The sequence below is a fragment of the Vicugna pacos genome, chromosome 30, assembly GCF_048564905.1.
Source record: "Vicugna pacos chromosome 30, VicPac4, whole genome shotgun sequence".
In the NCBI taxonomy this organism is placed as follows: domain Eukaryota; kingdom Metazoa; phylum Chordata; class Mammalia; order Artiodactyla; family Camelidae; genus Vicugna; species Vicugna pacos.
The window spans coordinates 7,908,859-7,931,743 of NC_133016.1; the positions used below are offsets into that span (position 1 = coordinate 7,908,859).

General features: G+C 36.1%; 1 non-coding gene across 1 annotated transcript; it reads right to left on the reverse strand.

The window, feature by feature from the left end:
• Positions 1-18,511: 18,511 nt before the first annotated feature.
• LOC140690545 (U6 spliceosomal RNA) lies at positions 18,512-18,620 on the reverse strand. Its single transcript, XR_012065854.1, has one exon. It is a non-coding gene; the product is annotated as a U6 spliceosomal RNA (small nuclear RNA).
• Positions 18,621-22,885: the final 4,265 nt, after the last annotated feature.

Genomic DNA, 22,885 nt, shown 5'->3' on the forward strand with positions numbered 1-22,885 from the left:
AATTTTAAAGAATACCATACACGCTCTGCTACTTTGTATTTCTACAAACAATGCATGGAAATTGCAGTTGCTGCAAATGGTTGTCAACAGGTGGTATTTTCAGTTTTTAGTTTTCCTTCTAAGTCATTCTGATAGATACAATGATGTCTCATTTTGGTATCAATTTGTATTTCTCTAATTACTAATGATACTGAGCAGATTTTCATGGGCTTATTTTCTATGATGCATTTTCTTTGGTAAAAAATACTCAATACCTTTGCCCACTTTATACTGATTGGCTTGTTTTCTTATTGTTGATTTTAAAGAACTCTTTATATACACTGGAATAAAATCCTTCATTAGTCATGGGATTTTCAAATATCCTCTATAAATTGTTGCATATCTTTTAATTGTATTAACAATGTCTTTTGGTTAGCAGTTGTCTAAATTTTTGGAATCTCTCTTCTGTTTCATTGGCTTATGTGTTTATCCTTTCATCAATATCACTCTGACTTTAACTCTAGCTTTATAGTAAACCTTAAAGTTAGGCTTCATGTGTTCTCCAACTTTGGTTTTTTTTTTTTGGTGTTTTTTTTTTTCCAATTTATTTTAGCTATTCCAGTCCTTTTATTTTCCATTTAATTTGTGTACCAACTTATTAGAATTTAAAAATGATAACAAATTCAGGAGAGACTTGGATTGAAATTTGCAATTAAACAACCCTGAATTTCTTAATCCATAAACATAGCTTGTTGCTCCAATTATATAAATCTCAAATTTATATAATTAGTGTTTTATAGTTGAAAGTCCATAGATCCTGTACATGTTCTATAGAATCTTTGGTGCTTTGCAGATGGTACTGGATTTTTAACTTCAAATTCTAATTAAGAATTGCTAGTCAATAAAAATACAATGTCTGTATATTGTCCAGTATTTTCAGAACTTGTCAAAGCCAAATAGTTCTAGGGTCATTTTGGTAGATTCTTTGTATTTTCTAAGTAGGCAATGATGTTATCTTGAATAGAGGCAGTTTTTTTCTTTTCCAAACAGTAAGATTTCTTTTTTCTTTTTGTTCCTCCTCCTCCTCCCCCTGCGCCCCCCCCCCCCTTTGGCACTGCATAGGCTTTACAGTATGATGGTGAACAAGAATGGTCTGAGATGCATCCTTGCCTTGCTCCTATTTTAAGAGAAACAGCTTTCAGTCTTAAGTGTGACTGGTTGTAGGATTTGTGTAGATGCCTTTTAGCAGATTGAGGAAGTTCCCTGCTACTCTTTGATTATAGATAGTTTTTAAACAATAATGGACATTTGATTTTATCATTACCTTTTCTGCATCAATTCAGATGATTGTGTGATTTTTCTTCTTTATTAATATTTTGAAGTATAGTGACTGATTTTCAACATTTGATATGGATTCCTAGGGTAACCAACCCCCACTGGATGTGATTTGTTATCCTGTTGATGTTTAGCTGAATTGCTTCTATTGACTGGGGGAGAAGGTAGCTGAATCTGTGTTAAGGTGGGATATTTTTGTGATATTTTACTTTTCTTGTATTTTTTCTCTGGTTTTGGTGTCAAGGTAAAGCTAGCCTCATGAAGTGAGTTGGGAATTGTTTCTTCTTTTTAAATATTCTGGGGAAAAACTTGAGAATAATTGGTGTTACCTCTTCTTTACATATTTGATGGAGTTCACCTTTGAAACCATCAGGGCCTGAAATTTGCCTTGTGGGAAATTTTTTGGCTATAAATTCAGTTTTTATATAGATACAAATATTCAGATGTTCCATCTATTCAGATGTTCCATCTCTTGAGTGAGTCTTAGTTTGTGTTTTTCAAAAAATTGGTGCATCCCTTTAAATTTTTCAGTTTATCAGCAGAGATTTCTCTTACTGCTATTTTAACATTAGTGGTGACTGTAGTGATGTTCCTTTTTCCTTCCTGAAATTGAATTTAGGTTCTCTCTTTTCTCTTGGTTAGTATGGGTAGAATTTAATTCATATTTTTGAACTTTTCAAACAGCAAGTTTTTACTTTCATTGATTTTCTCTATTTTCCTATTTTTAATTTAATTGCTTTATTTTATTACCATTGTTCTACTTGCTGTCTGATTACTTGGAGGTTTATTTGCTTGTCCTTTTTCTTGTTTCATAACTTCAAGTCTTAGTCTATTAGAAAAGAAGTTTCTCAAAGTTACAGACATTTAATTTGAATTAATATACATTTAACTCTTAGCACTGCATTAGCTCCATTCCATAAGTTTTGATATGTTGTATATTTTATTTTTATTCATTTCAGAATACTTTAATTTTCCTTTTGGGCATTTTCTTTGAATTATAAATAATTTGTAAGTATTTTGTTTTATTTATAAATAATTGGGGATTTTAAATCTTTTATTGATCTTCTTCAGTTTTATTATAATTAGATAATATATTTTGTATAATACCAATTTTTTAAAATTTTAGTATTTTATGGGATAAAATATGATCTTTGTGAATGCCTTATGTATATTTGAAACAAATGTATATTCTGTCATTAGATTAAGTCATTGAAAAATGCAGGTTGTCAGGTTGGTGGGTAATATTTTTTGTAATTTTTTTATCTTCTTATTCTGTGTATTTGTCCTAATAATTATTGAGAGAAGTGTTGAAGATCCTTCCCCCAAATAATTGTAGATTTGAATATTTTTCCTTTCAGTTCTGTAAGTTTTTGCTTCATGTATTTTAAGCTGTCATTGGTAGTATACACATTGGATTCATTATATTTTCTTAAAGAATTGACCACGTTAATCATTATATAATGACATTTTTTTACTTGGCAGTATTCTTTGCTCTGAAATACACTTTTTCTAGCTTCAACATAGCTACTTCAGCATTCTTTTGGTAGATAACAGCATGGTATGTCTTTCTCCATCTTTTTACTTTTATCCTATAAATTTCTTTATATTTAAATTAAGTTTTGGGGAGTTAACATGTAGTTGGGTCTCACTTTTTAAATCTAATTTTGTAGTCATCTGACAGTGTGTTTAGAATATCTACAATGGATATAAGTATTGCTACAATATTGTGTGTTCACATCGCTAAGCAACACAAACATGGTGATGAATATGTCCCAGCCCCCAGCTTCAAAGAGTGCACGTCCACAGGGAGATGATCACAGGAACAGAGGAGTATAACGCACGCTCTCAGCAGCACATGTAAAAAGCTACCTGGGGACATGAACAAGGGGAATTACCCCAGTGTTAGGTATTAAATTCCATTGCCCTGTTGAAGTCTGGTCTTTACCGGAGCCTAGGCTAATACTAGTTCTTCAGTTTTAACTGTCCTTGAAAAGATTAAAGGAAAAAAGAAGTTTCATTTTATCCTGATGTAGCTTGGGATAATTTCTGTCTCTTCTTTGCTTACTCCATCACGGGCTCCCTTCCTAATGGGAGTTCACAAAGGAACTGCCAGAGAGACAGGGGAAAATCAAAGAGAAAATGGTATCATAGAAACTAAGCAGGGAGACTATTTTGAGGAAAAAAAGTAGCTCCAGTGTTGCATCTATTGATTCTAGAACAACTTTTGTACTGTAACAATATTCTTATGACTTCAAGTTTAAAAGTAGAAAGCTTACCCTGTTTTCCACACTGCTCTGAAGTAAGAATCCCCCACCATTCTGCAGTTTTCCAGAGCGAGCAATTCCTTGACACAAAATGCAGAGTATTGATGCCAAGTTGATTATTTTAATAGCAATGTAGAAGGCCGCTCAGTGATTTCTGCATGCTCATTAACATTATTTGCTAATCAATATATTATTGCCTTTCATTCACAGAAGTTCTTAATGAAAGGACATTTTAAAAATAATATTTGAGTTCACAAAACCTCCGTAGATCAAGATATTTACATTTCACAAATGCAACATTAACATAAAAATTCAATCTTCATGTATCTTTCTGTCAGGATAAAAACTCAAAGGAAAAATTGTAACTCTCACAGGAGAGTCAGGCGCTACAGTCTTTGAAGACCTCACATACAGAAATCGATGTGTGCTTATCCCAAACGCCTCATTCATCCCTCCCCCTCTTTCCCTTTGGTAACCATATCAACCATACTTCAATAAAAAAAAAAAAAGAATCAATGTATAGATTGAGCATCGTTTCCTTCTACATAAGAAATACAACGTGAATAGGGTTATTCTTTTTTAACGTCTATTTATTTCTGAACACGTTGTGAAAGAAGGAAAAATAAGATGGGCATTTCCAAATGAGGGAAGTTATTTAAAACTTTTGATGTGGAGTGCATCTGTGTAGTCACGTTCAGAGTTGTGTGCACTGGGAGTGCTAAGCAAGGAGCAGCTAAAAAAGATTTTAAAATAATAACCACACTCACATATTTATTGCTGAATTGATGAGATGCAAGATAAATTTTTAAATAATAGTATCTTACTGTGGTAGCAACAAACATGCTTAGTCTTCAATGCATACAGTTATTTTCAGAAAATACAGAAGAGTATGGGGAAGGAAGATTGCCCATAATTCTCTCACAGAGAAAAGCATAATATTTGATGTATTTCTTTTGGCTTCTTTCCAGGTGTGTCTGTAAGTCTGGAGTGTATACTCATGTAGGACATACTTTTAATAACTGTACCTTCACAGGTACTATTTTAAGTTACTTTTCATTTAGTGTAGTACTAGTTTGTTTGTGTGTATAATAAACATTCATATTTAATTGACATTTTATTGCATCTACCATTAGAGCTAGGTTTGTAGCCATTCTACCAGCCTCAGTATTTGTCATTGGACATTTCAACCTGGTGTGTCTTCCACTCTGCTGCTAAAGCTACGTGTGACTGATGAATGCATTCAGAAAGGAACAAAGTCTCAGTTAGAGTCTGTCCTTCAAGGAAAGAACCTTCTTGTATTTTGACGTGTTTTTCCCTGTGTCCCAGGAGTCTCCCCTGTTCATGCAGAGTTTAGCAATAAGCCAAGTTTTGGGGGGAGTATAAATTCAGATTGGTGTCTTGTTTATTCTTCAGCTATTGTATTCAAGGTCATAACTTGAGGACCAACACCAGATACCTGGTGGTTTATACTAGGCACTCCCTAAATTTTGTTGACTGACTGGTTGGTCCTTGTCAGTACAACGCAGAAGTCTGAGTCTAAAACCAGTGTTCTCATTTCATAGAAATGAGTGGTATTGTATGGAATTTGAAGAATCTTTGATAGCAACGTTAGAGAAAGAGTGTTTTCAATAGACCAGAAGCAAGTAACCTCTTTCACAATTCCTATTCATGATTTAATTAGAAGATTGTTTTAAGATTAGGCAAATTACATGATGAATAGTTACCATTTATAAATGCCATCATAGATGAGCAAAGAATATGCTCTCCTTACAGAAAACAAAGATTCTTCAAACACTGAGAGGTGAGTCAGTCTGCAATTTAGACACTTATCAAATGACAACTTTTAATATATTATACTATATCCAGCTCTATTTAACTAAGAATATATACAACAAATGATTAATATATGGTATCATATGGTTCTTTTTGTTAATGTCTTCTAATATCTGCTAGTTGGAGACTTTCCTTACAACTAAAATACTTGGTTAAACTTTGAGACAACAAAGCAAAAGAAGGTTGCACATTTATTATTCATTCATAAAGCAGTAATTAGAGAATGATTGTTTCTGAATCAGATTTATTAAGTTTCACAAAGGTTAATTTCAGGCTTTTATTTCATTTAAATACTTGATATAACATTAAAATTGATTCACAATGTATAAAGGACAGAACAAATTTGAATTCAAATAGTCACTACTAATTATCAATCAAGTGAAGGTGAAATAATTTTTCTTGGAAATTTATCTGGAGTTAGGGTTTTGCTTATAAACACTTAAGTTCTTATTCAGAAACACAAAACATGAAGAAAAATAATGTGTATATACATTAAGTATATATGTATTTATAATTTCATTTTATATACATATTTGTTACATATAGAAATGTTTTTGATGAAAACACAGCTTAAGAAACTACTTAAAATATTAAGAGTCCTCAGATAAAACCAATTAATTTTCCTAAGTAATATTGTTTAGAATTTCCAAGTCATTTGTTCAAGGATTTCGTGATTATTTTGTTCAAGTCAGATGGCAACAACAGTATAAGCATTAGGTTAAAACCTCAACTTTTAGAGTTCACTATCTCTTTGACTCATTGAAAACGACTTAATTTTTCTGAATCTCGGCTTAACCTTTACCAGCAGGGACAAAGGTCAGTCTCCTCCTGGAATTGTGAGAATCAGTTACATTCGTTTTTATATAGTACCAGTAGGTGCAGCCCTTAGTGAGCACTGAAAAATACTTCATTTGAATCAATAAATATTTTATCATGGCTCACCAAAGTTACTCATACTAAGAAAAAGAAATCTCAGAAGTTCTAAACCTAACAAGACTTTAACCTGAGTCAGCTGGCAGAGCTTTGTGCTGAAAGCACAGGTGGCAGAGGAGTAATTAACATCAACAACTTGTGTTCCTCCAGATTGTGAAGCTGAAAGATCACTTACAGAGACACGCGCGTGAAAATAACTTGGTTTACAACCGTGAAATACAAGAAAGCAAACTAGAGCTCAGATGATGATGCATAAACGATCCTTTTATAAATCCAAATGATAAAACACCCAAGCCGACAACAGAGCTTGGGACTTCTACCAGTATATTTGGTACCCCAGGCCAACGGAGCGCTCTGCTCCTGGCTCAGTTCTCCGCTCTGTAGATTCCACAGCAGGCCCGTCTGTAGCACGCTGCATTTTTCTGTTTTTCAGCTTCTCTTGGATTCACTCAACAGAGCCATTCATCCCTTCCTCCTTAATATTCTTCTATGACTACTCAAACTCACATACTTGGACCCCAAATTAGCATCTCTCCAGGGTTTTCAAGAAAATCTTACCTTCCTCTTACCCCACGTTTGAATAAAACGGTTCCCCAGTGGGCAATTTGATCCCAAGTATTATCTTCAATTTAATGTTTGAGGAATAGAAGTCCTTTACCATCACTCTTTTTTTAAACTATATATTGCATCTATTTGAGAAAAAATAAATTTTTTATTGACATACAGTCAGTTACAATGTGTCAGTTTCTGGTGTACAGCACAATGGCCCAGTCATGCATATACATACACATATTCATTTTTATAATCTTAAGAGAAACTAAATTTTGTTTTATTTCATCAATATTATATAATAAAATATTTTCCAAATAGTAAGAAATAGATAAAATCCTATTACAAAAAAAAACCTTTTTTTATATACTATGATGAATGTTATTTAAAAAATCACACATATGTAATGAATGGGATATTTTTTGAAAATTCTTTATGAAATTTATCATGATGTAAAATGATAAATGATTCATGTCTATTGGTATTATCTATAGAGTCAACAGATATAATAAAAATATTGTTTAACAGAATTTGAGTTTTTTTATGATAAATGAAATAGAGTATTACTAAAAATATTTTCAAAAGTAATTACAAACTCTATCAAAATACTAGGGGCATAAGAAACTGATTCACTTTTCCCAGTAGTTTTTGTTATGGTCGATAGAGGAGAGCCTGAGCCAGGGATTCAGGTAAATGTGATTTATCGAAGCGCGGCAGGTTGTGCAGTCCTCGCATGTTCTTTCCGAACCTGGTCCATATCTTGTTTCAAGAGTAGGAATCACTTAAGTCAGTTTCCCTTTTCCTTGAACTTGAGTGGGCTTGTGATAGCTCACGAGACCATGGGAGAGGCAGTGCTGTGTGACTTCTGAGGCTGAACCATGAGAAAGCTAGAGCTCCTGCCTGACTCTCACCTATTAGGAATCATTTCTTCAGAGTGCTGACTTGACCTTACAAGTAAGAAGCCTCATGCTGGAGGGATTCTGCAAAAAGACAACACAGAGATGGGGTAAGAAGTGTGTAATGAGCATCTGTGTTCTAGCTTGGACCTGAGTTTAGCCAGCATCAGCAAGAACCAACCTTCAGATGATGTTAGCTACTCAAGTTAACAGATACACAGAATAGATAAAAGCTGTCCTCATCAAACCCTATCCAAGCTTTAGTTAGTGAGCCAAATAAATGTTACTGTTCTAAAGCCACTCAGGTGGAGGGTACTTGTGACATGGCATTGTAATGTGAAAGCTGCTCTTCTAGCAAAGAAGATGAAGGGGAGAGAACCAGAGATTGCTGAGCAAGAATGAGGTCTCAGATTTGTCTACCCTTAGGCTGATCCAGGTGGGATGACAGCTCTGGAGTATAAATTACACTGCATAGATATTCCACCTTGAGATGAAGGTAGCCCTTTTTTACTCCTGTAAGACTTAGCCATTGGGTACAGGATACCAGGTGTGAGAGGCCTCTCAGATGAGGTGGCTCTAGTTGGTCAAGGGAAATACTCCATAGAGGGGGGGCTCTGTGAGCCATTAGCAGCCAATGCTCAGGGATTTGGATCAAACACCAAAAGCATCTGTTATCCCAGGAGACCACAAACTTGAGATGACTCTCAGCAAATCTAATAACAGTGTAAGAGCTATCTCAGAGAAATAAAATAGAAAATGTGGAAGCATGGCTTAGAGAAAAGAGCCACAGGGCCACAGGACCAAGATCTGAGATGGACTTACTGTGCAGCTTGAGTAATTTAAACAAGCTCTCCTTTCTTCTGTCATTAAACATCTATTCAGCATCAAGATCTGGCTGAGAATTTCCATCTATGATTCTGCTTATACTTTCAGCCATTTATTTGACATCACTGCTTGAGAAGACCTCAAGTACTTTCACATCAAACATGCTCAAAATCAGCATGGCGTTCAGGATCTTTCGGTGAAAACTCAGTCCTCTTTGACTGTTTTCTAGTTCCAGTTGTGTAAATCAGGCGTATAAGAGATTCTTCACACTTGTCCCCTCACCCCATTGCACCGAGATAATTCTCATCTTTCCCCTTCTCCCACGGCAAACTGAATCCCAACTTCTTATCTCTCACCTTGCATAACTTGTTATACTGTTTCCTAGAGCTCCACCTAAGTAATTTCAGATCTGATCATATTTCCGGCATGCTTAGTAGCTTGAAAATATGTGTCATTAATCTTCTCTTCAGAACTGTAATCTTCAGCACGCCTGGCTCACAGTGAGCCCATTTCTCTTACATCCTGTGCCAGATCCAGCTTCCCTTTCTGTGAGCCTGCAGTCCATCTTTCTTGAATTCTTTTTTCCCCAAACCATATTTGCCCAGAATTCTTAGCATATTTGTTTCTTATTGAGCTTTCAAATATTGAATCAGTGGTCAACTTTCTTTGTCTATCGTCAACATAGGATATGTCAAACCTCCGTATCGTATCTGCTACTATGTACCAGACCTTCATAGCATTTTTCAAAGTTGCCACTTTAATAATCTAATTGTGTGATTATTTGATCAATCTTCACTTAGTCCCCTGGGTTGAAAAACAATGAGAGCAGGAGCCAAGTTTGTTTTCGTTTCCTGATGTATTCCCAGCATTTAATACTATTCCTGGCAAATGGTAAACATCCAACATATATTTGTCAATGAATCAATCGATGAAAATGAGAAAATTTTCTGACTTCAGAGAAGTGTACCTGTGGCTATTACTCTTCTTTGAGAAAATCAAGACCATTTACTTTTGCTGAACTGTCATTTTATGTTCAGAAAATCCTATTAATTACACATGCACTTAATGCTTTTTCATGTGCAAATGGAGAAAACAGAGCTCAAGTGCTTTGCAGTATAGGTTTCTTTGTCTCAAGAATGTATTCACATGCTTTAATATCATGAATTCTAAAAACAGTGTAGATGAATATTTGAAAGTACTTAGTAATGTCAGGAATAATTATCAAGTAATCTGTAAAAGCGTGTAATTACTTGGTGCTGACATGGCGCTTGTAATTGCTTGTGGGGGATAAATACTTGAGCACACATGAAAAATGAAAGTACAGAACCTTGGGTTAAAAAGAAACACACAGCGGCTATTTGTTCTCTAAGATGAGTAATGCCGGAAGGGGCAAGGAAGCCCACGACAGACGAGACAACAGGGAAGGAAGGGTAGGAAGAAAAAACTAGGGGAAGAATAGCAGCCAAAACAAGAAAGAAAACACTAACTTTAGGATCTCAGGACCTATGCATTTTGGAATTTCTGTAATGAAATTAGTTTTCTCCTTACGTTTTTGTTTTTGAAAAGACAAAATAAGGGTTTTATTGTCAGAATGAACCTATGATCTACCTGTCCTCTTCAAATACGTGTTGGTATAAATAACATATGGTATTTTTTTTCACATATTTAAAAACATCCAAATGGTGTATGATAGAAAAAAGCGAACAGACCACTGCGTAACCTGGTACGCCCCCAGTCGGCTGAAAGAATGTGGCCTGCTGGGAGTCTTAGTTCACGTGAGCTATTCTAAGTGGCTCGTTAACACCGGTAACCCAGGAGTGACTCCGGCCCGTCCATCAGACAACGTGTGACTAGGCAACAGGGTCTGACCCCTGCTTTTTCTACTTTGGGAATGCGGTGGGAGAATCTTGTTTCTCTATGTTCAAAGTCCATGATACTTGTTTGGTTTAGGGAATGTAACGTGTACTCAACAAATGAAAACAGACAGCAAGCCAGCATCTCTTAAAAAATAAATCTGTCTGAAAACTATGGGAGGATTCTGCTCTCTTGGCTTAAGGACATCCCCATATCTCCCGAGTCCGTCATTGCTCACGTCCCAAGTCAGCAAGGAGTTCAATGTGATTTTTTACCTCACTTTAGTAGGCATAACTGACTTTCATTCTGCTTAACTGGACAGTGGAAAACAGAGCTGTGACAGAACCAAGGTGTATCTTTTAGATGTCAATCTGGATTTTAGTGATGGTTTCACATTTTCCCCTTACGTTAAACCACTGAGGAAATAGGGATGTTGCAGCCCAGGAAAGAGCATGTATTAGAGGTAAATCCTGACAATAGAGGCTTTCAAAATAATGAGCTGGGATGAATCTTGTGACCTCAGATTATAGCCAGATCCCAGCACTTTAAATGTTTTAAAATGTAAAGGTCAAAAATTAAAGGGAACTATATATCGCCCAGGGTATGTCAGAAAGGCAGAGCCAATGGGATGTGTGGGAGGGAAAAATCTAATATATATATATACACACACACAGACACATTTATACTCACATACATATATGGAGAGAGAGGGGGGAGATTATCTTATATAAAGAGAGATTTTAGGGAATTGGTTCCTGTGATTGTGGAGGCTGGCAAGTCCACACTGCGCAGGGCAGGCTGGCAGCAGCCTGAAGACCCAGGGAGGAGTGGATTTTGCACCAAGTCCAGATGGAAGCGGGAGGCACCCCCTCCTCTTCCTCATGCCTCTTTCTATTTCTGTCTAAAGCTGAGTCCCAGCCACATCATGGAGGGCAATCTGTTGGACTCAAACATTGACTTGAAATGTTAATCTCATCTAAGAAATACCTTCAGAGCAATATCCAGACTGGTTTTTGACCTAGTAACTGGGTACCCTGGCCCAGCTGAGGTGACACACAAAATTAACCCTCACATGGCATCCTCCTTAAATTTTTCATGAAATGAAAAAACACTATGCTAAGTTGGCATGTGTTTTCATCACAGTCTAGAGACAGTGCGGTATTTAAGGCCATGAGTAGGTTACCATTTAAAATATCCTTTGATGTTTAGTGTTCCTGTTAGGTATCTTTGAGAACTACATAAACAGATTGGGAAATAACAGGAAAAGAAAACTGATTGTTTATGAAATCACTTTAAATGAGCGATGTCCACCATGGCAATAGTTTTCTTTTTTAAAATTGAGTCCTGGGTAGGGAGCAAGCTGTAAACGAGTGAGGGAAATGATTTAAAAATTAAAAGGAATAAGGAAGACTCATACCCATGATGGTCATACTTAGCACCTGTTATACACGCTTTATGCTTTAGGGCTGGAAATTTAAAATAGGTGCAGAGATGGCTGAAGTCCCCTTTCACTCTGCCCTTCCCGGAACTCCCACGCCAGGGTGAGTCATGATCATGTTTGGTTGGATTCTTTCAGTTTGCTTCCTGTATTTTATATCTGTGCATATTTTATTCTTAAGTAATACCTTGTTTTGATTTATAGAAATTATGATCTTTCATTACAAACTGTATGCATAGTTGCATAATAACTGAAGAGACTTGGCAATGTATTAAGACATAGGTAAAGAAGGTATCTGTTGGTCTCACAATTAAAACAAATAGTGTGGTTTTCACAATTACACTTCACTTCTCTTACTATTTGTTGAGTTCGTAGATGGCATTGCTCCCCTCTGTAGAGAAACAGTACAGTAGGCCCCATTCATTAGTACTGTAAACAGAAAACAAATATGAGTGTAGCATTATGTTAGAATAGAAATGGAAACACACAGTGATTCTCACGGTAAAACTGTAAAACAAATTATGCATAAAAATTAGACTCTAACAAAGAGGTAATATAATTTTCCTTCTATATTTTTGAATTTTATTTTCAACGACAAGCACCTAACCTAGAGACTGGAAGAAAATAAGAATAACTAGTAGAAAAAAGGATAAAATGTGTGAATCAAAATATGACAAATATTTTAAAAATCATAATTCTGTTTATTTGTATATTTAAAGCACTAGTATTTTAGTATATTGAAGAAACTAAAAATATTCTTCTCTTTGCATTGTCTCATTACAGTAAACCTATCTTACCAGATCAATTGATTGATTTAGTATGAAATTTTGACATAGTTTCCAAAGTCATGCAAAATCTAAATATTGTTTAATTGTCACGACTACTTTTACTCATGCTCGAGTCATAGAGTGCCTTCCGCAGATGATGTGGCCGAGGGCACTGGACAGGAACGGGCCGTGTGTCATGGAGGGGTTTTGTGTACATTTGAGGGTGTATCACATCACAGCGAGCATATTCTACACCAGACAGCTGGCGTTAAATTCCAGCATCACCACTTCCTCCTGTGTGCACTTGGACAAATCACTTTGTCTCTCCGTGCCTCAGTTCCCTCTGTAATATGGGAATGTAATATGGGAATAACAATAGTAGTACCTGGTAAAGGTGAGAATAAAACTAATGTGTGTGAAGTGCTTACAACAGTGCCTGGTGCAAAATAAATCCTATAAAGTGTCAGCTGTTATTAACATTTCTGAAAAGTAGCATTGCTAAGATTTGTGGTATTTTTTACCAAGTTAAATATATATTCTTCAGCCTGGCACTGAGGTCCGTCCACAGCACTGATTCAGCCTAATCTGTTAGACATGCTTATTGTAAATAAACCTGTAAATAAACTAATGTTTGTTAGCTTTTATACTAATATATGCTTGAATTACCACCACCGCACTGAACTGCAGTTTAGAATTTAAACCTCTACAGACGTTTGCTGCCCATGCTGAAAATCTTTTTAAATTACCCATATATTTAAAAACATGATTAATACACTTCATGCAGTCACCAGTCATGAGAAAAAATTAACAAAATTGAATAGGTATATATGCTTTCTTGTTGAATCGAATCTATATAATGTTCGTGCTTAACTCACAAACTTCATCCTTCACGAAACATAACCAGTAAAAACAGGTGCTCTTCACCTCTCCTACCTGTGGAATCATTTCCAGTTACAGCTGTAAGCATGGCAAGAGGTTATGCTCATAAAGATTAGACCCCACTCTGCGTGGAGGACCAGGCAATAAAGGTGGTGGTGCAGGGTGAAGCTGTGCCCAGTGACCTTAAGAGTCAACAGGAAGGATGCAGTTGTTCAGTGACCTCACACGTTTTGTCACAACATTACCCACTCTCTCATTGCTGGCTATAAATGCATAGGGAAGTGGAAAAAATAGTCAAAGTAATGTTTACTAAGAAAGTGAGTTACTAAGTAATTCAACATATTAGAAGACTGAGAACTAGAATGTTTTATTTTTAGTAAAATCGTAAGATTAGGTGAACAGACAACAAGGATCTACTTTATAGTGCAGGGAACTATATTCAGTATCCTACAATAACCCATTAATGGAAAGAATCTGAAAAAGAATGTGTGTGTATGTACATCTGTACTTGCTAGTACACCTGAAACTAACACAGCATTGTAAATCAACTACAAAAAAAAATTAAAAGGATTAGGTGAACAGTTCTTGCTTCCTTCTCATCATATAATTTATACTTGGAGAGCACTTTCCTTGTATCATTTAAATATTTTAAATATTCCATTTTGTGACCTTATTCTGGCTTGTTAGTTCTATGTATTTTGCTATTCTTTCAGTGACTACACCACAGATTAAAATATACATCCTTGATTTATTAAAGTCTAATATAATTTAGTTCTGTTACCATTTTCCAGAAAATGCCATAGTTTCAGAATGCTTTAACTCCATTAGTCACTCTCTCTGGAGTATTAAAAAAAAAAAAAGTCAAACAACTTTTCATATATAGTATCCAGTATTCAGTGAAGTATTACCAAGATTACCAGGAAATAAGGTGACGTGACTGAAAACAAAGCAAAAAACAGACCATTTGACATAACCCATAGGGAGTTTAGATAACTGAATATTCCGGCCAAGTTCTTGAACTGTGTATGGTTTATGTATGCCAGAAATTAGATGACATGGTAAGGAACTACATCAGAGAATTCTATAGTATAAAAAATATCCAATGGAAATTCTAAACTTGATTGGTTCAATAAATAAAACTTGGAGCTTAATAGATGAATCTAAAAGCATTTTAAAATAGAAGGGCAAATTCATGAACCGGAAGATGAGTGCCAAGCTGGGCTTATTCCAACAATACAACTTTGGTTTACCATTTAAAAATCAAGTACTGCAAGTGGCCACAGGAGTAGATTAAGGGGAAAATATATGCACTTCTTCAGTACATCAAAAAACTGTATCCAGATATCCAATCTTGGATAAAAATCTTAGCAAATTAAGAATGGAAGGCAGTGTGTTCAATATTATAAAAAAGACATATTTAGGAAGTAAAATTACAATGGGATCATTCAGTTGTGCTTGACCCTTAATTCTATTTGGCAAAAATATTTAGGTTAGTCCCCAAAACTGCTCTCTTTTAACCCTCTGTAACCAAAATTGAAACTTAATAAGCTTGAGTCGTCTGTGCTGTAATCCCAAACACTCCATCTGGTGGCTACCTGAGGATCGAAGGTAGGTGGAAAAGATAATTTACCATCTTATCTACATCCAAACAAAAAATATATTTATAAACTTTGGAGAGACAGTATCCTTAAATGATACATAAATATCAACATTTTTAAATTTATTTGACTACATTCAATTTTAAAACTTTCTGTGTAAGCCCAGAAATAAGAGGAAAATAGGTTAAATTTACAGTCTGTTGGACAAAGCAGTAATATCTAGGTATATTTAAAGAATGCCCACAAATCAGTGAGGAAAACTCAAACAATCAAATTAGAAAATTGGCTAAGAGCAAGCTGAGAACAACAATAAGCAATTCCAAACATGAAAAAAAAATGTGAAGGGAAAATAAATACCCATTAATCAGGATACATCAAATAGAAACAACAAAATAATTCTCACTCATCATTCTTGCAAAAATTAAGAAGTCTGACATGACTTATTGATGAAGATACAGGGAAATGGACACTTAAATACACTGCTGGTGAAAGAATAAAATGGATCAGACACATTGGAAAACAATTTGGTCTCATATAACAAGTCAAAACTGCGCACTCCTACTCACTGGAAGTGCTGTTTCTCCTTGGGCAAATGGCATAACCTTTTGTCTCAGTTTTCTCTTTGTAGAACAGGAATAATACTGGCACTTACAAAATATTACGAGGATAAAATGTAATCTCGTGCCAAGCACTTGAAATATGATGTTGTTATTTTAAGTTTATTATTATAAACTGGGGGAAACTGATACATAAGCACATGAAGACATTGACAAGTAAACATTGCAGGCGCTGAATGCGAACAATTGAGTATAATCTAATTATCCATCAATAGGCTAGTAATACAAATAAGCAATAATCTCATTATTTAAATATTCCTAGATTAATTCAATTAAAAAAAAAACCTATATAAACGTACCTTAACAGTGCATTGAGACATACATGGTATGAATTGTTTTTGTTAGTGAAAAGGCAGGAAACCCACGTTCAGTATGACACAATCAATGACAAAACCTGGGAAACTGAAGAGATTGAATTCATTCAGGCTGTTGCAGTGGGGAGAGCACGTCAGATAAGATCAGAGTGCCTGGCAGGGCGGTTTTGTCATAGACATTTATAAAGAGTCGACAAGTTACAGATGGAATGATTTACAGTTGGGGTTATTTTGTGAGTAGGGGAGGTCTCAGTCAGCTGAACAGGAAATGTCTTCTCTTTGTTTAGCTAGTTTCAGAGGGGCAAACAACTCTGGTTTAACCAATAATAATCAGACAGAGAATAAGAAGTTGGTTGGGGCAAAGCAAGTGCAGGAAAAGGGGTGGGTCTGTGTCTCCCCCTGTTAATATTTAAACATTTAAAAAATAGTCAAATAGTCCCATAAAGTGTGCATACACACACATACCTCCCCCCCACACACACACACTTAGATTCACATGTGAAATTAGAAGAGAAAGGCTGATGACTTTACACAGAGTTTGTGATAAGATAGACATCTGGGGCAAGGACAAGGGAACATTTCTTGCATTAAATGCCACAGGGGATTTCAGCTTTACGATTTACTTTCTTAAGAATGAAAATAGGAAGTATTCATGACAAAATCTTCACCTTTTTGGTCTCACCATTGAGAATGTGAACGTCACTATAGCATTATTTTCAAGAGATCAAGGAAAATAAAATAAGTGGAAATAAAAGACAGGGGGAATGAATGTGGAGAAGAAAAGAGAGAACAGAAGAGGAGAAAAAGATGAGCTCAGCAATGTCCGAGTTTCTGACACATTGTAGGAGAGAGGACTGGACTGTCTCTTGGCTTTGGTGTCATGAAGGACACTGGAATCTTCAGTGCAGGTAAAGGTGACAGAAGGCAGATTAAAGTGCATCGCAGAGGGAATGGAGGCCCAGCAAGGAGTATCTGAGAGAAAGACCAAGAGAAAGGCAATTTAAAAAAAAAAAATGTGGACGCAGGGAATAGTTTCTTGTTTTGTTTGACTTTTGTATTTTCCTGATGAGAAAAATGAGTGGTTTTTCTCAACTATTCTGCCTGTCTGGACAGCTGGTGAGTTTTAGGATGCTGATGCCCTCCTTAGCCTGCACGACCTCCTAGAACAGAATCTCATTGACTGGGTGCCTTAGGCAGCAGATACTTATTTTCTTAAAGCTCTGGATGCTGGGAAGTCCAAGATCCAGGTGCTACCCTTTCCAGTTCCAGGTGAGAGCTCTCTTCCTAACCTGCAGACGGGCTGCCTTCCTGCTGTGTCCTGACATGGCAGAGAGAGAACTCTCGTGTCTTTTCCTCTCCTTGTAAGGGCAACGGCCCTGTCAGACTGCGGCCACAGGATGATGACCTCATTTAACCTTTATCCCTTCCCCACAGGTCCTGTCTCCTAATACAGTCACCTTGGGGGTTAGGGTTTCAACATATGAATTGGCAGGTGGGGGAGGCACAGATATTTAGTGCACAACATACCTCAATCACAAGACAGATCAATTAAACTGGAACATGAAATCTTCACAAGGACAACTTGACATTTATGCAATGCCTGACACCTGACAACCCCAGTGACATTTGTTAGAGAATGAATGAGATCCTTAGATGGACATTTTGTACTTAAATTGTTTCCTTGAAAACCGTGTATGATGTGGGTCTTGGTTTGTTTTCTTTGGTTTTATCCACTCTGACGTACTTGATCTTTTAATTTGTGTATTCAGGCCATTCACAGTTAGTGGTTACTGATGTAGTTGAGTTGATCTCTGCCATATTTGTACTTCTTCCTTTTCTTGTGCTTGTTCTTTGTTTCTCCTTTATTTATACCTTCACTGGTTTTAATTGAGCATTTTATGTGATTCCCTCTTTTAGCATAGCAGTTACACTTCTTTGGAAACATTTTAGTGGTTCCCTGGAATTTGCAATACCTATTTTAACGTAACTGAAATTCAAGTTCAGCTAACACTGTGCTGCCTCACGTATGGTCCTGGTAGTTTATAACAGAATATTCCCAGCTCCTCTTTCCTGTCCCTTAGGACACTGATGTCATTTACTTCAATCATCTGCATGCACATTGGTACTATTATTATTTTACCCACCTATGTGTTAGATCAGTGAAGAAAGAGAAACATTTTGTTTTCCATCTCAGCCACTTCTCTTTTCTTTATGGAGATTCAGGTTTTTGACCTAACTCATTTTCCTTCTGCCTAAAAATCTGTGTTTCAAACACAGCAGTTCTTTTTTTTTTTAAACATTTTTTATTGATTTATAATCATTTTACAATGTTGTGTCAAATTCCAGTGTAGAGCACAATTTTTCAGTTATACATGAACATATATGTATTCATTGTCACATTTTTTTCTCTGTGAGCTACCATAAGATCTTTAAAATATGGAACGCTTCATGAATTTGCTTGTCCTCGTCACACAGGGGCCCAGCGCTAATCTTCTCTGTATCGTTCCAATTTTAATACATGTGCTGCTGAAGCAAGCACCACAGCAGTTCTGTGGTGATGAATTTCCTCAGTTTTTGTCTTTCTGAGTCATTTCTCTTTCATTTAAAAATTTTTTTATTGAACTGTAGTCAGTTTACAATATTGTGTTAATTTCTGGTGTACAGCATAGTGATTCAATCACACACAGACACATACACACACACACACACACACACATATATATATTCTTTTTCATATTCTTTTTCATTATAGTCTCTTACAAGGTATTGAATATAGTTCCCTGTGCTGTACAGTAGGTCCTTGTTGTTTATCTATTTTATATATAGTGGTTAGTGTCTGCAAATCTCCAACTCCCAATTCATCCTTCCACTCCTCCTTTCCCCACTGGTAACGACAAGTTTGTTTTCTGTCTGTGAATCTGTTTCTGTTGTGCAAATAAGTTCACTTGTCTCATTTGTTAGAATCCACATATGTGATATCGTATGGTACTTTTCTTTGTCTTTCTTTGTCATACTTCACTGAGTATGACAATATCCTTCTAGCCCTTTGAGAGAAGGTAAGGGTTTCCTTAGCTCAGTCCTGTGGTGATGCCCACGGGACGAGGCACCCCTCCTAGACAGGTTTCTTTTTGTCACCCCCTTCTAGTCCGCACTCAGCCTCTAGCAATATGTCAAAATGAGCACTTGAGCATTTCCACTCCTTTATGGCCCAGTGGCTTCTGCTCCAGATAAGCTGATCTTCGCTGGGATTGTCTGGCTTTGCCTGCCTCTCCAGGTCTCAGTGGGGGTGGTTTGCCCTGTGGCCTCAGTTTTCAAATAGGTGAACAGGTTTCAAAAGGAGAGCCTCCTTTTATATATGTGGAAGCTGTGACATCATGGCTATGACAAATAATGCAAGGAGTGAACTCTAGGGCTGATACCGTTTGATTGGAAGGAGATGCAGGAAAAGGCAGGAGCACAGACAAGAGGCAGACATGGGCATCCTGCAGTCAGGCCCCGGGCCCCAGGAGCAGCGTGATGACCTGGGGCTGGGGTTAGAGGTGGGCAGAGAAGAAGAGGGGCAGTGGAAGCAGGAAGGTGGAGTATTGCAAAAGGAAGAGGTAATGAACTTGGAGTTGTGCTAAGATTTGACAACAGCTATCTTATTTTGATTCTAGCACGATACCTTAGAATCATCCAGGTACTTTTATGCAACATTATTTTTTTCTCACCTGCTACCTAAAACACAGCTGCCTTGCTATTGAGTCTGAAAGTTCTTAAGCTTGTTTCTTTGACTAATATACAATTTTGATTATTCCCTGGCCCATTTCCCCAACCCCTTCGTATAAATACTTCCTTCAGACACATTAAAATGTGACCTCATTTCAGATAACTCTGCTTCTCATGTGCATCGTAGGCCAGCCTGTTTGGTAATTCCAGAATGATGTATTTTATTCTTGCTGAATATAACTTTAAACTTCTACGGTGATCAATAAAAACAAGATAAATCCCTTTAGGAAATGTGTCCCTCGGAGAGGAGAGAGACATAAGCGAAACGTGAAACTGACGAGAAATGAGAGGCCAATAAACATTTGCACGTTGACTTGAGAGCACTTTGCAGCTCATTGCTGCATTTTTCTAAATTAGGATTTGATATAGGGAGGCTTTATGAGATATTTTCTCCTGTAAGAGCATCATTAAAGTTATTCACATGACATCTGAAGTCTTAGATTATTGAGAATCACCATCTCTCTGTCAAAGCGAGTGTTAACTAATTGGTAACAGGGGAATAGAAGGCGTGAAAAAAAAATCACAAGGTATTAGAGGTAATTTATTTTTTGAAAGCAGTTGTTGACAGTTCGACGTTATATTCAGTTAACACTTCTGGAGACTCTTAAAATTCTCCTCCCTGTCAGTCAGGACACAGGCTCTGTGCTTTCACAAGACTTACGAACAGACATTCCTTTTTGATTCCCTTTCCAGGCATTTGAATTGAAAATACAAACCACTGCTTGCTGTCTTTTGCCTAGATCCTAGATCAACAATTTTAACAGCTGCAGGGTGTCCTCTAGATACAAACTTAAAATTTCACCTTTCAAAATGACAATTACATTCAATATTTCAAATTTCTCTTTGGTAAGAAACCAAGATGCCAGAGTAGAGCTGAAAATCTGTCCTAAATCATTTCTGGAAAAGAGGCTTAAGCAGTTGGCAGGAAACACCATGAATGACAGCTGTATTTCTTGTTATGGAAAATAGTTCACCTTTTCCAAACGTCACACCTTTTTTTATATAATTTCAGCAGTTCCTCTGCTGGATGGTGGCAACATTTTCTGAAAATAAAATTATTGAACCGAATTCTGACTTTCAGCTGGAACTTGGCTTCACTGGAATATTTTAAGGGTTGTAAAAAAGTGCCCAAAGCTTTTATCTCCCTGTTTCCATCACCAGTGTGATGTCTGAAGCCCAAAAATGACTTAAGAATGGCAAATGTCTATTTTTCATAATTAGAAATTTGGAGCTGCAGAGTATTCACTGGCCAGGTTTTAAATTAGAAATGAATCTGATGATCTGCCTTTAGCAAGTAACTTTTAGCACATGGAGGACCTGGGAACCTACAAGGAAAGAGCTGTGAAAGTATAAAAATAGAAATCTGGTCTGAAGTGTTCTAAACTCAAGTCTTTGGGAAGAGAGGATATAGCTCAGTGGTACAGTGCATGCCTAGGATGTACAGGTCCTGGGTTCAATCCCCAGACCTCCATTAAAAATAAATAAATAAATACCTAATTACCTACCCCCCCCAAAAAAAAATTGAAACAAATTTTTTAAAGATCCAAAACTCAAGTCTAACTTTCAGTACCTTCATCAGGGCATTCAAAGAAGCCAACATGCAGTGCTAACACTGAGTTCTGTAGTGTCTTTCCCTAGAATTTCAGCTGGGTCAGCACCATGAATGTTACTGCAAGGGACAATTGAACATTTTGCTGCAGCCTAACGTGGATCCACCATGAAGAAGCAGAGATATTAAGAATCATTCAAAGGTCCAGTGGCTAGATTATCAATTGTACGACCTCTTCATTTTCCAAATTGGTCATAATTCTTTACGAAGAAAAATGAAAGTCTTTTGAGTCATTTTACACTTGAACCAAAGTTCGGCTGATCAGGAGGGAGGATTGGGTTATAGGATACGAGAGGGAACTATCCTTTTCCATAAGGAGAAAAGTTATTCCCACGGTTCTCCATGTAAAAACTGAGTCTCATCCCTAGGCATAAAGTGAACAATCAATAAATCCTAGCTGATTTTTTTTAGAGAAAAAGACACATTGCTTATTTAAAGCCCATGTATAAAAGTAAGCCATCTGTACAGTTTGATTGTTCCCTGCGGTGAGAGAGCTGCCAGGGATTGCTAAGGAGATGGTTGTTTAAATATAAACATTGAAGGCCCCTGCATCTAAATATTGGAGTGTGTTTGCATGTAAACTGATTAATACATATTTAATTTATACTCAATAGTAAATTAAAACTACTATCAGGACACACTCCACTAAACTGAAAATCAAGAGAAAAGCTGTAACATTCATTTCAGGGACCAACTTCTGTTTCAAATGTGTCTAAATGGATAGTTACGCATTTAAAATGTGGACTCTTTTCCCATAAGAGAAACAAAATAAATTGCACTAAGACCCACTTAAACACTTACTTGGAAATCTGTTCAAGTTACTGATACTTTTTTTTTAAGAGCTCTGATACATCAGCACCCAAAATAATAATGTCATCAATAAGTTTTCGTCAACATGTCATCCTTTGTCTCTAAAAGGTAGATGCCTTTTTATATTTAAAATATTGCATACTTACGTATGAATCTCCCAAAATGAGCAATAAGATAAAATGTACCTTACAGAAACAGCTCTGAAAATTTTATGTGTTGTATTTACATTCTTGATAGAACTGATCATTTATCTAAGAAAACTATTTTTTATTAAAAAAACTTGCACTTATTAAAGAATGAGTAAAATCAACACAGAATGTTATAAAATTATAATTTTAATATGTTAAGTTATAAAAGTAAATTATCTAAGGAGATCTTGTACAAGAAAACCATTATATATTTTTACGTTACCATTTGGAAACATGGTGTCTATTGTCCATTTTGATTTTACCACTCAGATTCAAATGCCAATAGATTTATATTGAATTTTTGTTTACTCAAGAACAAATCTACTACCAATCTCTGAAAACACATCTTTTTAAAATGAATTTTGCAGTGTATTAAAAGCACTCAGTAAATCATGTATATATATATCAAATTCCTATAAATGTTCTCAG